Below are 19,132 nucleotides of genomic sequence, written 5' to 3' on the forward strand. Positions count from 1 at the left end.
TAACAAAAGAGTCTCGCTTCACAAAAGAACTCATAAATTAAATTGTACATAAGCAAAACACATGTATTTAAAAAAAAACGCACATTCTAATGACAATTTGTCACGCATACAAAGTTCTTTAAGTGATTCAATAAAAATTTGGTGTTTTATTTTCTTTAAATGGGCATTTTAGTGCGTTTTTATATCCAAAGCTAGGCAACACTGCAGTAGCGAGAGAGAGATTTGACTGTCGAAAGCAGAAGAACACCAACAACAACTGCCGTCGCGGGCAATGCCACCAGATGTTTAAAAAAAAGTAAAGCTAAATAAAATTTAGTGGATTATTTAACTAATTATTAAAAAAATTATATTTTACAAAATTATAAACATTACATTTTAATTAGAACAGGCTAGAAAAATGCCATGAAGAAAGAACTAAGACTCCGAGACTAAATAACAAAAAAAATGCTAAATCAAGTTACAAAAATGGTAATTTGGCCATACTGGTGCTAAAATCACGTAACTCGCTGTCACAATTGCTGAGCGTAAAGTAACTGGATCACGATAGGCCATCTCATTATTCTTTCCATCATGACATTTTGTAATATACAATGATTATTTTTTTAGAGCATAGTGAATAGTCATGCTCATACATATTTTGTTTTCGAATTTTATGATAAACAAATTACGTTTTACTAAATGTGAGCAAGTTAGCCCTCGGAATGAGTCCCGGATTTTCGGGATTACTTGCATTTTTTTACTAATTTTTATGATAAACAAAAATACGCTCATTTAATTTTTATTGACTTTAAGGAAGCAACTTTTTGGGATAAATACCGAGTTTTCGGGACCGAGAACTACTAAAATTTAAATCACTAGTATGTATGTGTGCGTTTATAAGCGTGCCTCCGGATGCTTTACTCATTCACCGGTGTGCTAATGTGGCATTGAAAACGGCATGCTCCGAAAAATTTCCCAAATACGCTGTTGACAATAGTAAAAACAATTAATGCTGTTTTTTATATTCACACTTCAGCACCACTGGTTCCGAGCACTGCGTGCGCGTTCACCTAATTGCTTTAGGTATGCAGATTTTCCACAACACTATTTTTTTATATATTTTTTTTTATTGTTGGCATTTATTTTAACTACTTTAAGTTTAATTATTTTTTCTATAATTTCTATGTATCCACGCTTCTTTGTGAATTTGTTTTAATTTATTGTAACTGCTTGGTAAATAAACATCATAAATAATTGCATATGTCTGCCTTTTTGACCTTGAAACATTTAACAAAAGGCTGGAGAAAAAATTTGCGTTAGGTGAATGAGTGGCGTTTGCCTTAATGTATCTCAAAGAGGTCTCTTAGATGACTAAAGCTCAGTTTTTTTTGGATTTTTTTTTTGACGCATTTAAGTGCATTAATAGCTAATACACTTATAAGTATACAAGCATGCGTAGGTGTTTTGATGTCCATATCGTATGCAATTTTGCTTTAATTTTCACATAAATTCTCAGACTATTAGGCGGCAAGAAATAGTATGTATGAAGAGCAAGAGCTGTCAGATAGTGATAGAAAACATGAGGCTAACGTCAGCCTTGACTTATACTTCGAGAATACTGCAAATCATCTCCACAGGTTGAAAGTCCTGTCTGTATAAGTCGAAGTTGTATGCGTTGTGATAGCCACGAATTATTATTATGAAATTGCGCTGTAACAGCCTAAGCAAATTTTATGAAGATCAACAGACCTACATGTTAACCCTCGTGAATTAGGAAAACAAAATAATTCAGAGTTCTTCTTCACTCAGAGAAGTTTTTTATTCCTCTATCACCACCAGCAGCTTTCAAAGTTGGAGCTGCGATAATCGCCATAAGCAACCTTCAATAGCTCATAACTAAAGGATGTTCAGATTGGAAGTACTTTTTCCAATAGAGTTTTTGGACAGATTGCGCGCGACTACTGTCAAACTAAATATAAATTTTTTTCAGTATTGATTAACATTTTGACTCAAAATTTTTACAAATGGTACAATTGAATTACGAAAGTGGACGCTCTGTGAAAAGTGTTCATCGCGCGATCAGGCCAACTAGCGATGAAGGCCAGTTCTGGCTTAATGGCTACGTCCGTATTTGGGCTGAAGAGAAACCCGAAGCCATTAAAGAACAGCTATTACATCTATTGGAAACAACCGTTTGCGGTGGCCTATGGGCTGGCCAATATTTCTTCAAAGGCGAGGCTGGCGCCAATATAACAGTGAATGGCGAACTCTATCACGCCATAATAAATGGCTTTTTAAAGCTGGATGCCAGAAATTGAAGTCCGTGATCTCCACAACATTTGGTTCATAGTACCATTTGGTACCAACAAGACGACGCTACTTGCCATTCAACCCATGAAATAATGGATATACTGAGTCGTCGTTTCGGTGAGCAATTTATCTCTGTTCTCGGACCAGTGGATTTTTCACCGAGATCGTGTGATATCATACCTTTTGACTTTTACTTGTAGGGGTATGTAAAGTCTAAATGCTTTGTGGATAAACCAGCTTCGATTGAGGCATTGGAAGCTAACATTATAATGTTATTCACAAGATACTGATCGAAGTTCTCCAACCGAATCATTCAAAATTGGTATTTACGAATGATCGTATTACGGCCAACATTTGAAAGGGGTTATCATTAAAAAAAATGGCATGAATGATTATACACAAAAATAGTAAAGATTGCCCCATTAATTTGAATTTTCGTTGTTTTATTTTAATTTAAAATAAAATACCTCCAAATTGAGCGCCATGTATGAAATATTTTCTACGAATATACAGCTTTTTACGGAAATATATTATGACGGAGCCGATTTAACTCTATCTGCGAAAATGAGCTGCACTTCGCGCAATGCAATGTAGAGTGTCTGAATAGTTTAACCACAATTTCGCGAGAGTAAATTCACGGCCGCCGTAGCCTAATGGGTTGAAGCGTGGCTACCATTTGGAATTTACAGAGAGCACGTTGGTTCGAATCTCGGTGAAACACCAAAATTAAGAAAAACATTTTTCTAATAGCGGTCGCCGTTAGGCAGGCAATGGCAAACCTCCGAGTGTATTTTTGCCATGAAAAAGCTCCTCATAAAAAATATCTGCCGTTCGGAGTGGAAACAACATCAAGACGTACACCACAAATAGGAGGAGGAGCTCGGCCAAACACCCAAAAAGGGTGTACGCGCCAATTATATATATATAAATTCACGGAGAGGTTTAAAAAATACTATCCCTAGCAATGCACAAATTTTTTCTAGACTTCATAATGAGCCTTTTTGGTCACCGAGTGAACTTTTTCCAATACCTTCCTAACTTAAACCTCTTTCAAAAACTTCAAGGTATCTTTTCACAGTTAATTTTTTTGTTTTTTGTGTTTGTCGATACACTACTGTGGGCAAAAAGTAAGGTGAATTTGGTTGTAAAATGAAAAATCTTTATTTATTCTTGTAAATCAATTTCATCCTCTTCAAAATAATCTCCTCTCGATGAAATACACTTATGCCAACGATTTTTCCAATCCTCGAAACATGCCAAATAGTCCATTTCCAATAGCCATCAGCACCTTCTTCGATTCAGCTTTTATCTCCTCAATCGACTCGAAACGCATTCCCCGGAGTGGTCTCTTGAGTTTTGGGAATAGCCAGAAGCCACACGGAGCCAAATCAGGCGAATACGGTGGTTGCGGAACAATATGTGTGGAATTTTTGGCGAAATGGTCACGAAGAACGAGTGCAGTGTGAGACGGTGCATTATCGTGATGCAAAAACCAAGAGTTGTTGGCCCATAATTCTGGTCTTTTTAGACGAATTGCTTCACGTAAACGACGCATAACGCTCAAATAATATTCCTTATTAACAGTTTGGCCAGGTGGAAGGAATTCATAGTGCACCACACCACGAAAATCGAAAAAAACTGTCATCATGACCTTTATTTTTGAACGACTTTGACGTGCTCTTTTCTGTCTGGCCTCACCTTTAGCACGATATTCGCTTGATTGGACGGTTGTTTCAAGGTCGTAAGCATAAATTCAAGTCTCATTTCCCGTAATGATGCATTTGAGCTTGTCCTGATAGTCTGAAAGCATTGTTTCACACACATCAACGCCACGACTTTTTTCCAAGAAATTGAGAGTTTTCGGTACCAAACGAGATTTGACTTTTCGTAAGCCCAAATGGTCTTTCAAAATGGTTTTCACAGATCCTTCTGATATTCCGATCATATCAGTAAGGTCTTTAACAGTCAACCGACGATTTTTGAGCACTAACTCCTTTACTTTATTGACGTGTTGGTCATCTGTTCACGTCGATGGTCGACCCTCTTTGAAGTCTTTGTACCACTTATAAACATTTTTCTGCGACATGTTTGAATCACCAAATGACTTCTGCAACATGCTAAACGTTTCCGCAGCCGAAATTTCATTCCGCAAACAAAATTTGATGGCACTTCTCTGCTCAATCAAATCAGACATTGTAAAAATCGAAAAATGCACTCTTGGTCGTTTGGTAAACACAAGCGTAAATATATTACTCATAATGACATTCACATGAAAGTTGGCCCAGATGTTATTAACAGTGTTGCCAACTCATGAAAAAAATATCTAGAGCGAAATTTTAATCCCGCGAAGTTTGACAAATAAATTTACCTTACTTTTTGCCCACAATAGTACCATAACATTCTTCTGGATTTTATACGAAATATGTTTGATGTTGATTTACAAAAAAAAAAAAATTACGAAAAAAATGTAGCATCAAAAATATTATGAATATTGTAAAAATAATTAAAAACTTGCACGAATTGACTTAATTATGTGAGCACAAGTGTATTTAATTTGCCTCTTATTAAGTATTTGGTCGAGTTTGTCTATCAAACATTTATGTGAAGTTATCCTATAAAAGTGAGAACCTTACAACAGAAAGATGAGAAACTAACTTTGCCTATCGAAAGGCGATCACCATCAGAAATATTCTTTTTTTGTTTGCCTTCTATCTTGATGTTTCATCTCCCCAATGCGCTTCGAGGTTGGATCCACCCAAAGATAGTGAGCCCATATAACACCTTGTCGAAACAGCCTATTCCTAAGACCTACATTTGGATGAGTTAGAGGATGGCCACCAATGACTTCAATGCAGGATTTCGTGATGTGTTTCAACAAAAATTATAATGATTATAGGTTAGGACAAATGGCTGACCTGCGAGGGGCCTACTTGGATATATATTTAAAATTCGTTGGCTATAAATTACCATACCATACCATACCATACCATATCATACAGGGAGAGATGGTGAAAGAGAAGGAAAAATATCAGGCAGGTGAAAAAAGAAAGAAAAGGGCTTTGGACTATTGGCAAGGTAATGATTATTATTATTTTTACTATTATTATTATTAGGCTACTCCGCACTATGACTATTGAGTGAAGAGTCCATTGCACAGTGTCCATTGCACAGAATCGACAGATGATAGACTCAGAGTAACCAAATTTGTTTAAGTGATATCTTAGGCTACAGTGGTCTGTAAAGTAACCAGTCTGCTGAGCGAAAGTAGCTTATCAGAAATTCCTCTGTTCGGCGTTAGGAATTTGTGTCTTGGAACAATGATAGTCAAGCAAAAATCTACTTGGCTACAGCGGCCACCGTTGCAATGATATAGACCCTTAATATTGTCGAAATACACTGATAACCGAATTGTATGAATATTTTTTAAATAGAAGAAATGTCACGACGTCATTATTCTAATAAAAAAAAAAGTCATTACTCTTGCAGCAGTGCATCAAAAACTCAAATAAGTACCAACGCGAAAAGTGTTCATAAAGCAGACCATAAATAAAATATAATAATACCAGAAAAACAGTAAACTTATCACTTGCCAGCAGAAATTTAATGGTATGAACTGAGTAGCTACAAAAAAGTATAAGTTACAAAGCACCCAGAACGGCCAAGAAGCTCAAGAAAATAACCGCAAATAACACCAACGGAACGCACAAATTTCTGAAAACAAAAAAAAAGTAAGACGCGAAAAAATAAAAGCAAGAAAAAAAGAAATGTACGCAAGTGATGCTCATAAAGCAAAATTCCGAAGAAGAAACGAAAACATGGAAGTAAAAATATGCATAAATGGAGACAAGCAGAGGAAAAGAAAACAAGACAACAAAAAATATTTAAAGCGTTAAATGGCCACCACGCTTGTGGGGTAGACTTTCACCTGTCCGACACCAGTCGCAAAAGCAACAACAACAATGATAATAATAAAAATAATAACAACAATAACAGTTAAAGTCACGGACAACAGCAAACTGTTATGTTGACCGCTGTGACGCGGCCGCTCAACTGCAGATGTCACACTGTCACGCACACACACAAAGCAATACGAGAACGCACACCCATACAAAATTATTTATTTACAGATAAATTAAAAGAGATGGACGAATGAAGCCGGAAAACAAACTCGCAGATTGGCTGAGCGTGGCGCGCAGCAGCTCTGTTTTTTATGGATTTCATTGGTGTTCATTGGTGTTTATGCTTTAAACGATAATAATGGTGTTGCTGTTCGATGGCGATGATTATGATGACGATGATTATCGCCTGCTAAGTAACTATAAACTATTAGTGTAATGATTATGAATTTTTGAATTATACAGTGGGGTAAGTTGGATGCTAAATGAATTCATATCGCAGTACAGCAATTTTAGCGGAAGAGTTAGGCAACTATGGAGGTGGAAAAATAAGTGTAGTTGGCGCATATTTTTCAGCGACACAAAAAAAATTTAGAAATTATGAAATTTTTTTTTTTGAAAATAAAATTTCTGTAATCTGCTTTATTTTGCTTTTATTTTTTTAAGTGATATTCAGTCAAACTTCCATAACTCGAACTTCTAAAACTTCATATTTTTAATACTCGAGTGATAGTAGGTTTTAAAGAACAATATAGACTCAATTTTAGTCCACTAACTCGAACTTCTCCACCCGAAATTTCTTTATAACTCGAATAAGAGTTTTGGCACATGCTTCTCTAAGTCAAATTATTTAGAAAAAATCCTGAATTATATGTATGTATTTTTTAAGCGAATGTTTTTTTATTCTTTTTGAGGTTTCTTCTTTGTGTAACGTTTGCCAATCACTTTTAATAGCAGGTTTTGGCACAGAGGAAAGATTGAAAATATCATCAAAGACAAGCAAGTGGACGAACATTACAGTACCAGAAATGAAAAAATTTTTTGGCTGAATTATTATAATGGGAAAAGTACGGAAAGAACGACTTAAAGATTATTGGTCCACTGATCCATTTATTGAAACGCCAATATTTTCAAAAGTTATGAGCAGAGACAGATTTATGCAAATATGGCAATCGAGGCATTTTTCTAACAATGTCAATTCAAGCAGACTCGTAAAAATGCAGCCTATAATAGATTATTTAAAAGAAAAAAATTAATGAAGTATATATACCTTGTCAAGAACTATCAGTAGATGAATGTATCATTATATGGCGAGGCAAACTTTCTATTAAAGCCTTAAATCCTCACAAAATTTTAATGATCGCAAAACCGGCCCAGTTTAGGTGCAATCTGCTACCCAATTTGCCCGTACATAAAGTGTTAAGTACCATAACAGTGGACTCAGATTTTTTTCGGCATGGAAACTGATGATGAGGGTTTAGTGGAAGAAGTTATTTATATTTGCAAACGAATAACTCTACTCATTTTTTTTTCAATAATGGCTACAGTATCCAATTTTTTACCAATTTAATAATTGTTATCTTAAAATGCTCAATAATGATTTTGGAAGAGATTGTCTAGGTCCGAATTTAAAATTTTTTTTTATCAAATCCCACCCTTGAATAAGGGTATCTTTATGAAATATGTATATATATAATTGGCACGCATTTTAAGTATTTGGGCGAGCTCCTCCCTTCCTTTTGTGGTGTGCGTCTTGATGTTGTTCCACAAATGGAGAGACCTACAGTTTCAAGCCGACTCCGAACGGCAGGTATTTTTATGAGGAGCTTTTTCATGGCACAAATACACTCGGAGGTTTGCCATTGCCTGCCGAGGGGCGACCGGTATTAGAAAAATCTTTTTCTTAATTTTGGTGTTTCACCTAAATTCGAACCTACGTTCTCTCTGTGAATTTCAAATGGTAGTCACGCACCAACCCATTCGACTACAGCGGCCACCGTAGCAAAATATAAATATTATAAATAAAAAATAAAAAAGTGTATGTATTCAAAATTGGTTTGGCATTATTTTGCTATAGTTCTAATCGACGGTAATGCATCCCGTCAAGTATGCAAATTTTCAGCCCCACTTAAGAGGTGAAATCATTCCCCAACTACCTAAAAATTTAAATCCTACTTTTTTTTCAAGAAACAGCCCAGAATATTCACCGGAAAAATTAAAAAAAATATGTATATAATTTCGGGATTGCTGGGTCCGAAATAACAAATTAGAACTTCTTTTATATGGGAACTCCAAAGGGAAATTAGGTTTTCAGTCAATAATTTCTGATTATTTCAATGCATTGCAGCTTTTGCTTTTACAGTTGCTTAAAAAACCATATTATATAACTCGAAGTCTCTATTTTCATTGCGTAATAGTAATTCGAGTTGTTTGAGTTTGACTGTGTAAGAAAAAGGCGGGTACAAAGCTTCTCTTTTTTGAAGCACGCGCTGAGGGGCCAACTGCATGTGGAGTTTTGAATTTATAGTGCACAATTATTTTGTCGATTATACAAGGTGGCACAAAATTAAATACCCAATTTTGTTTTTGAATAATTTTTTTACTAAACAAAAAAAATTATTTTGAGTAATGGACATATTTATTTTAACCTTTACGCGCTTGTCTGTTTCCAAATTAATTAATATTCATAGTTGTCTCAAAGCATAACATCTAAATCATTACCGTAAAATAAAAATTGTAAGCCACTTTAATAAAAATTGAAACATAACAATTTTTTTTTAAACAAAAGTTTGTTAAAGAAACCAAATCAGCTGGTGGTGAAGCTAAAATGATACCAGACCTTGCGAGAATGGGCTCCATACTTTCCATTGAGGCGGTTACTGCCGCAATTATTGAAGGTGTATACAGTATTTGTCCAACGAATTAGAAGCAAGAAAAAAACTCTAACTGGAACTGGCATTTAGTCTCAGGGGAGTATTAAAAAGTTTGAGTTTTGCTTCTTAAGTCATGGCAAATAGTTTTTTAAATGCAACTCTGTCCTCAAAAGGTTCAGTAATGCACTGATATTGATTTTATCGGATGTTCTTTTAGCTACACAAGAACTATCGATATCGATAACTATGGGTCGATAGCTGAGAATGGCATGTCATGAATCGCGTAACGCCAGAAAAATGCTTTCAAAATGTGGAAACTCCTTCGAAATTAGAAAGGAACTGCCATTATGGTGAATGGAGAATGCTTTTGAGCCGTGCTGACTGAATTTTTGTTTCCATAATTTTTTTAGTTAAATATCAACGACATTTGGTTCCAACAAAGTGGCGCAAAAGAGCGCCTAACAATCGATTTATAGCATTATTCAAGCCATCATTGACGCCATACAGCCAGATTTATTAGAAAAAGTAGTCACAAATTTTACTGATCGAATGGACCGACATGTAGCCGCAGTAGAAATATGCCGGATCTCATATTCCAAACATTTCATTCCAACAATATTTTTCTTGTGAATTATAATTTTAATTAAAGAACGATATTTTCTCCAAAACAGTCTAAAGGGTCCGTAAAACACATATTCCCATTTTTCATATGCCAATTTTTTAAGGGGACAGATACCTGTAAAATGTCGAAAAAAAAAAATTTTTTCTTAAAATGTTAATATAATTTTTTAAGAATATGTGACAAAATTTTTAGAACGTAAATTTAAGTATTTCTTATATTATAGATCGGCAACCGTGACGACTTTATTTTTTGCGTTCGAGCGCTGGGAGATATATAGTTCGTTGTATTCAAACTTTAGACGCGTTTTTCTCAAAACTATATTTTTCGAATTGGCGTACACGATAATTCGAAAAGTTATTGACCGATCTCCCTGAAATTTTGCACACATCTTTTTTATGGTATTACTTTCTATGTGAATTCAAGTTTTCGAAAATTTTTCAAAAAAATAATTTTTTCGAAGCAAAAATTTTAGGAAAATTGACCCCAAAACTCATTTTTATTTTTTTAAGCATTTTATTACGCGATTTTTATTTATTTTTTATTTTTTTAATACTTTTTTAAGTCAATTAGAAATTATGAAACAATTTTGTTTTATTTTTTGTATTCAGGTCATTGACGCCGATGCTACAATGCCCGCCGATTGAGAAGCCCCGCTGCGACCTTCCTGGAAAAATTGATCCATCGGCCATTTTAAATGATTAAAATAAAAAAAAATTTTATATTATTTTAATGTATAAATTCATTTTAAATAATTTAAATGAAAATCAGGGAAAGTATGGCCGTTTACGGGTATCCGTCCCCTTAAAATATTCAGTTTTATTGCCGTGCCGTACATTTTTCCGACAGATCTACTGAAAGGAGGTGTAGTGTCGCATATAGTGGTTGCTTAACCCCTTAAAGAATTTTGATACTAGATTTTGTAAAGCTACAAATCAGGCAGATCAGCCAAATATAATTTCAAAATTAATTAAAATTCATAGTTCTCTCAAAGCATAACTCTATTTCTAAATCATTACCATAAAATAAAAATTAGAAACCACTTTAATTAAAATTTAAAATAAATTTAACATTTAACTAAAATAAAATTCAAACATAATAATTTTCTTTAAAACAAAATTTTGTTAAAAAAACCAAATCAACTGACGGTGAGCTAAATGACACCACACCTTGCGAGAATGGCCTCCATACTTTCCATTGAGGCGGTTACTGTCGCAATTATTGCAGGCGTATACAGTATTTGTCCAACGAATTCGAAGCGAGAAGAAGCTCTAACAGGAACTGGTAAAAAAAAACACATTTAGTATTAGGTAAGTATTAAAAAGGTTGAGTTTTATTTGTTGCTTAAGTCCTTAGCAAACAGTTCCTTAAATGCAATTCTATTGGCAAAAGGGTTGAGTGATTCACTGGTGTTGGGGTAATTTATTTCAAGCCAGTCTCCATGGTCAGAAACCCACATATTCCTACGTTTCGCACAATCGTAAAAACATTTTTCGTATCCCAATTGTTCGATTACTCTCTGCTCTTTCTGCAAATTACCTTTTGGCGAACTATATTTTCAATATCTTCCACCAAAAATTCGCTCTCCAATGCATCACAGAATGCTCAATTTTGCTATTTGCCCTATTGTCTAAAGGAGTTCGGAGTGTACGGCAATCAAAGGCATTGTCAATTGAATATCGATTTGGGATCGACTTTTGCCTGTCGTCGTTGCCACCATCTGATGATTGTTAATTTGTTCCGATGTCATATCCGTAGATCCATGCCTCATCTCCAGTAATGATGCTTTTGGTTTAAGAAAAATTCAACAGTTTTCTCAGAAGCCATGCTTCAATACGGCTTAGTTTCAAAACTTCGGGCATAAAGCTCTGCACCGATCTGACACCAATATCGCATTTCAATATTATGGAAGGTTCCACACTGGAAAAATAACTCTAAATAATCAAAAATGATGTGTGCTTCATTCCTGAAAGAACACAGGCAATGGTAAGGTCATTCCTCCTTTTCCTCCTTATTTAATTTGCGATATTCGTCATGGCTTCAAGGCGAAATTTGTTGGCAAAGAAAAGCTATTAAATATAAAGATAAGGAATACTTCAGTATTTTTAAAACGGGACTACAAAAAATTGTTCATTCACCTTACCTTCCTCCAAAAGTTTGAGCTATAGATTTAAATCCATGTGTAGTTGATCTCAAATAAGTTTCTGCGTCATCTCAAATGTGTTCGTTTTGGGTTTATTTTTTGTAGGAGCACATAATGCTACTTCCGGTTTTCCGATCGACTACTTCGATAGATCATTTCCGCCTTTGTTTTTCCGCGAATAGAATTTATAATTAATTCCACATCAACCAGAGTATTTATGTCATTTGGCGCAAACCGTGTAAGTGGAAATTTCGTTTATGAGCTATAAAACTTTCCTGAAAGTACATCATGAGAATACTCTTTATTTTTAGAGAACACAGATATAGTGCACCACGTTTCAATTTTTTTATAGCTGCTCAAAATTATAAATTTTTGATGATAGAAATTCTTATATTATGTTACATGTAAAAATCGAAAAATTGGTTTCTTATAGGAATATTATTGTCAATTTTCTATGACAGATATTTAATGGGATCTTAGCTTCCTTTTTTAAACGTCAATTTGACCTATTTCTTTGAAAAGCGGCCAAAAAGTCCTTTTAAATGAGGATGTGAGCATAAAATGTGCTATGAAAAGATTTATGCGAAAATTTTAGTGAAGGATACCGAAGACACAAAAGGCTGCAATATAAGCGTTCCACTTCCTGTTGATACCGTTTCGGGATAAATATTGCTTATTAGCTAATGGCTTATGACTAAAAAAAGGTGTTATTCAAAATATTTAAGTTCCTGTGACCAAGTGTCGATATCAAAAAACAGTTTTTTACTTTCTATGAAACTTTTATACTCGTACACTAGTCCAGCGCGAATTCAGCAACTTCATGCCAGCTCCTTTCGTGGTTTCCACATTTGATTTTGCGGGGCCCTTGTGCCTCTTCGACTCTTTTTTTAGCCGAGCTCCTCCTCCTATTGGTGGTGTGTGTCTTAAAGTTTGTTCGGCAAATGTTTTTTATGAGGAGCTTTTTCATGACATAAATATAAAGACACTCGGAGGTTTGGCATTGCCTGCCCAGGGCGACTGCTATTAAAAAAACTCAAATCAGTCTGCTGTTTCACACACGAAGATTCGAACCCAGTCATGCACCAACCTATTCCGATACGGTAACCCTCATAGTACTCTTCATTTGACCAAAATATCTGCCGAGCGAATTCTTTCTGTTTGGAAGCAGCAAGTAGTGATCTTAATTGGGAGACCAGACTTTGCGGCTTTTTGGTACTGGTAGGTCCACTCCATAATACTTTTGTCATGCAAGGCACAAGCACACAAAATCCTACTTTTACCTCTTTAAATTTTGTCTTCACTTAATTTTTTTTAATTTTCGCTGTTTGGATAGATGGCAACCTTTAATGAAAATAGTCGAATAAAGCTACCTCAAGCGCTTCGTTTGTTCTAAGGTTACTAGTATTAGCAGAAATTTTGATCTCGCGATTTCGGGATATTTTCAAATTAATCTCGGGGTGCTGCGATGCAAATAAGAAGCAAATACCGGGAATTCGTAAACCTGAAAAACACTGAAACCCCGAGATTTCGGTATAATTTTTACAGTGATCCCGAAACTAGCATAAGCTAATCCCGGGTTTTCGGAATTCAAAAACACCGTGATCACTCGATTTCGGCATTTCGGGATTGACACCCCGTTCGGTACACATTTCGTATTATTTCATTTGATTTAAATTTTCTTTAGTTTCAATTTTCTATACAAAAATGTTTCTAAATCATAGGCATCTTTTCTTGATTTCCATTACAATGAAATTAGCGGACAGTTTATTATATTTTATGTTGAAACTGAAATAAAACAAAATAAATAAAATATCTGCATACTTTGTTTTTTCCATTTTCGCAGAATATTATAAAATATAGACACTTTACAAAAAAATCGTATCTGTATCAAATTATGCGAGATTGGCAGTACATACATTATAAGGGTGGTTAAATTTTAAGCGCCGATGTTGAATGTAAACCACAGCTAAACGTCAAGTTTTTTCTGGATTTCATTTAACATTTTTCAATTTCAGACTAACTCAATTTGAACCATGGAAAGATATACAATCGACCAACGCGTTAAAGTTATTCAGGCTTGTTATGAAAACGGGCGTTCAAATCAAAATGCATATCGCACACTTCATCTTCAGTGATGAGGCACATTTTCATCTCAGTGGATTCGTCAATAAACAGAATTGCCGCATTTGGGCGAATGATAATCCAAGAGTGATTGCCGAAAAACCAATGCACCCGCAAAGAGTGACCGTTTGGTGCGGTTTATGGGCCGGCGGCATCATTGGGCCGTATATTTTCCAAATGAGGCCGGTCAGGCAGTTACTGTGAATAGCGTTCGCTATCGTGAGATGATAACGAACTTTTTATGGCCCGAATTGGAAGATATGGATGTGGACGATATGTGATTTCAACAGGACGGTGTCACTTGTCACACAGCTAACGAAACAATGGCGCGAAAAATTTGATGGCCGAATAATCTCACGTCGCGGCGATGTCAATTGGCCACCAAGATCATGTGATTTGACACCGTTGGACTTCTTTCTTTGGGGTTATTTGAAAGAAAAGGTATGCATTGATAAGCCAGCAACAATTCAAGAACTAAAAGATGAGATCATTCGGCACATTAACGGCATAGAACCTCAATTATGCCTCAGCGCCATCGAAAATTTGGACCATCGGATGGAGGTGTGTCGCTGAGGCCGTGGCGGCCATTTGGCCGATATTTTGTTCCATACATAATTGAGCCATACCAATATTATGACAACAAAGAGAAATGACAATAATTTACTAAAAAAATTCTATTTTATTCAAAATCAACACCGGCCCTTGAAACTTAACCACCCTTTAGAACTATGTGTGTCCAACTTTTCTTCTTTTCATTGCCTTATTTGACTTCTCTAGCATTTTTACTAGTCGCACTTTGGATATAACTTTGCTATATTCTCAAAAATCGTTCAAGCAGGAGTGAGTCGGCTCACTTCAAAAATGACGAAGAGGAACGAGCAGTGAATGTCCGAAGCAATACTTTGGAGTTTATATCTGGATCACCCCGAACTGAAATTTTGTATCGCTTGTGCCTTGATTTCCAAGTGCCATTTTTTTTGTTCCGCTTCACCCAGTAAATTTACTTGCCATTTTCCATAATGAACCCATATGGAGAAAAAAATACAAAATCCCACAATTTATATGTAAGTATATAATTTTCTTTCACAATTTATTACTGTAATTTCAAACTCACCATTTGCATTTGTCTCACTTTAATTACATCGCTATTGTTTTATTGTTTATTAATTTAATTTAATTTGGTTCACTAAAACTATACATACATATGTATCTTACGTGTATGTGTGTTTCGGTTTCATGCCATTCAAATTTCACATTTTACATTTTAGGGCTTCTTGGGAAATGTGGAAAATTTTGTTTGCCTAATGTAAAATATGTATTGCTATTTAATTGTGCACTGATTACTGATTGATTACTGATTGATTAACAAAGTTCACGTTAGTGTTAAATCATACATTTTCATAATTTGTTAAATGAGATTCAAAAAATAGGCGATTAGCCTGTTATTGAGCTAATTATAATTATTGCTAAATTCACATAATTTTCTTGTGCCCAATAATTTGGTTTAACAAATTGATTGATTGGATTTTGTTACAAAAGTGGAGATGCGAATGTTTTTCTTCGAATTTTGACTGATTGCTTAAAGTGATTACTTTGGAGTGATCGATTGAATTTTGCAACTAGTTGCAAATATTTCAAAACTTTGGCTCTAGTACTTAGAAATTTTTCAATATTTTTGGAGAAGTATAATTTTTTTCGCTATTTGCCACTGATTTTTTTCTGTATTTGGCATTCGTTTAAATCGAGGAAGTCGAGTGGTTTTCCTTTACCATTACGACAGCGCAACGGCAGCAGTTGTGGTCGCAAAATTAATGGAAATAGGTTTCGAACTCGTTTCACATTCCCTATTCTGCAGACTTAGCTGTCTCGGGTCGGTCGGACTACTATTTACTAATAAATGCCAGTAATACGTCCATAGCCAGAAAAAAGGTACACCTCCTACTAAGAAACCTTTCTTAGACTATTAATACCTAATCCTGACTGCCTACAATACCTGCCGCCTCGCTAATGGATCATAGTAACATGTTCCGATTCAAAGTCAGGAGCGGCACAAGATTAAATTTTTGGACCCGATTTGTGGAACTTCAGCTACGTTGAGATATTCAATATATAAATGCCCGATAGTAGCTTTCTAATCGGATATGCAGACGGTATCGCCGCAGTCATCACAGCACGAAACCTTGAAGAAGCCCGTAGAAAACTTAACCAAGCTATGATACAGACACAAATGTGGCTACATTCACGTGGACTCCAATCAGTCAGAGAGAAAACGGAGCTAATACTTCTAACCAAGAAGCACATCCCGTTAGAATGCAAACTTGCTCAAATACGCTAACCACAAAAGACCAAAGACTAACATTCTGGGTCCCTACTCAGTAGACTGGTAGACCAAAGGAAACATGAAATAATGATGGATGAACAGTGGGTAAACTGTGGGTAAATGCGCTCTAGGCAAACCACCGGTAGGATCGATACAACGAACGGCAGCTCTGAGGTTTGTGTCCGGTTACCGCGCAGTATCAGGGCTACCTGTTCAAGTAATAAGCGGTTGAATAGCGATAGCCTTTCAGAGGAAAAAGTTTCGGGCATTAAAGAAAGATGAAATGGAAGAAGGAGTCAGCTTTGATGGTACATTATGCATTTTAGATTTCCTCATCCGTAAAAACAAAAACAAACAAAAATGCAGAGTAAAAAGAAATCACTCACCAAAAAGTATTGTTGGCACAAGCATTCAAAATACATTTTACCTCCCTTAAGAAAAATAGTTCGTAATGAAGTCCTCTCCTTTCGGTAGGTGACTAGTGAATGACAATTAGATGCCCTTTCCTCTGAGCTGACTTATACAGATTTGCCTGCCCGATGTTCTCTATCGGTTCCGGTATTTACTTTGATCTTTGTTTGTCCACTAATTTTAATTTGTTTGCTCTGCTGTTGGAATTTTGGATAGGGTAATAGAATTTCTTGAGTACCTGTAAGGCAGATGCCCTACTCACGAGCTCGAGCGCCCCATTACTTTCGATTTCCCAGCGACTCCGAGAACCGACATAGCAAAGTTTATTATTTTTTCGGATCGATCGGAGCACTTCTCAACCTGCTTGCACATAATCATGCGATTGGAAAGGCCCTCTATTGTGGCGTAACTATTTGAGAAGAAAATAATGAGTGCAACCTCCAAGTTTTTCAACAGGTCTATGTTACAGTGGCGCAATGTGCGATAGCTAGCACCTCAGCCTAAAATACGCCAGATTATTGCTTATGCAAAATAAGAGAACTTAATGCAGGCTCTTAAATTCATGAAGGGATCCCTTAACTATCTTTGTACCATTTGTGGGTTAAGAGTAGAGTGCAATTTCTTTACTCCACTCGGTGTAGAAACTTGATCTCAAACTTCCTTCCGCAATGAGTTTTACTGGTTATTGAGTCAGAAACACGAAAATATTGCTGAAAACGCCAGTTTGACTTTTATTTTTAAATAGTGTCTCGTTCGCTCATTGCAGTTGTGACTCTCTCAAAGTTGGAGCCAGCATCTTAAGATGGATTCTAACGAAGTAGTTGGTCAAGTTTTCAATTAATCGACCTACAGTTCTCCCATATTAGACTCGCCAGCATTCATTGTACATATCTAAGGTCAAAAATTGAAACCACATTTTTTCAGCGAGTCTGTGAGGAAAAATTTTATAGTGTTTAAAGAAGTTATAGCCTCGCTTCGTTTCTCTAACCCAATTTGGTTAGAAAATTTCATTACACAAAAAAGTGATTGCTGCTTAATTGATTATAATTGGTTTCAAATGATTTTTTGAGTGGCAAACTTCCCATACGAGGTGCGTTGGGGGAACGTATTGGAATTGCAGCTTCCTAACACAAAATACTCCACATAATAGCGCTTCGACATTTATTTTTAGAGCGTTTTTACCAACAGATATTTTTCGATGCCGATATTTGCCAATTTTTCTACTGCCAGTTTAAAGAAATGAAGAAGAGCCCTTCAAAAGCATCTCATTAGAGGCTTTTGCACTTTTATTAGGGTTTTTTCGAAAAAAAAATTTTTAAATTTTACGCTATTTTGGCATTCACTCTTCATTTTCATCTGCCAAATTTTCTCAAGTATCAAAATCTTCATGCATTTATGTACTTTTACTCTGAAAATTCAATGATTTTTCATTCATTTGTGGGCTTACAAACTTTTATTAATAACTCGCCTTTATTGTTCTATTGCATTATTTACTTATATATGGTTTTAAAAAGTTGAAAATTTAATAGTGAGAATTCATAGTATTGAATACATATTGAGTATTGATTATTGAATATTAAATATTGAGTATACAAGTATAATTATGAAGTTTGAAAAGTTCACTATGTCGAATTTCTTAAAACTAAATTCTAAAGTAAATTTTTTTTTGGAATTTTTTTTTTTGAGAATTTTTTACAATTTTTTTTTTGCAAAATTTTCTATAATTTGTTTTTGGAAAATTTTTTATAATTTTTTTTTTTGCAACATTTTTTAACATTTTTTTTCTTAAATTTTTTTTTTAATTTATAAACTTTTTTTTTAATATCTGTTTTTTTCTTAAATTTTGTATTACATTTTTTTTTTAATTTTTCAACTTTATTAAATTTTTATTTTTAATTTTTTTTTTTAATTTTTATTACACTTTTTTAATTTTTTTTTAATTATTGTTCCTTGCGTATTGCACAAATCATCTAATTCATTTTCCTCCTCTATTTGCAAACAATTCTTGTAAACATTTCTTCAGTGGTATAGCTAGCATAATTGGTTACCTCAGTTTTCTAGAATTACGCATACACATACACATTTAAAGTTAGTTACAGTAAACACTAGATTCCTTAGCTTTTTTGTAGATCTTATTAAGTCCATATATTGATCACATAATTTGGATATTTTGTAAAAATACCTACTAGTCTATGTACATATCTACATTCATATTTACAGAACTAAATATTTCAGAGACTGACAAAACACAATTCATGAGTACCTTTGCATTTACTCTCCAAATCGTTAATTTACTTGAAAGGAGAAAAATCTGCAACATACATAAGAGCAAAGCTGTCCGTAGAACCAGCTTTTTAGTCTACGGCTAATACAGTCAAATGGGTTTGTGTTTTTGACCACTGCGATCTGAAGCATCAAAAAGTGTCCCTAATATATTCTATCCCGGCAGGCTAATCACCT

Source organism: Anastrepha obliqua, chromosome 5, assembly GCF_027943255.1.
Source record: "Anastrepha obliqua isolate idAnaObli1 chromosome 5, idAnaObli1_1.0, whole genome shotgun sequence".
Lineage (NCBI taxonomy): Eukaryota > Metazoa > Arthropoda > Insecta > Diptera > Tephritidae > Anastrepha > Anastrepha obliqua.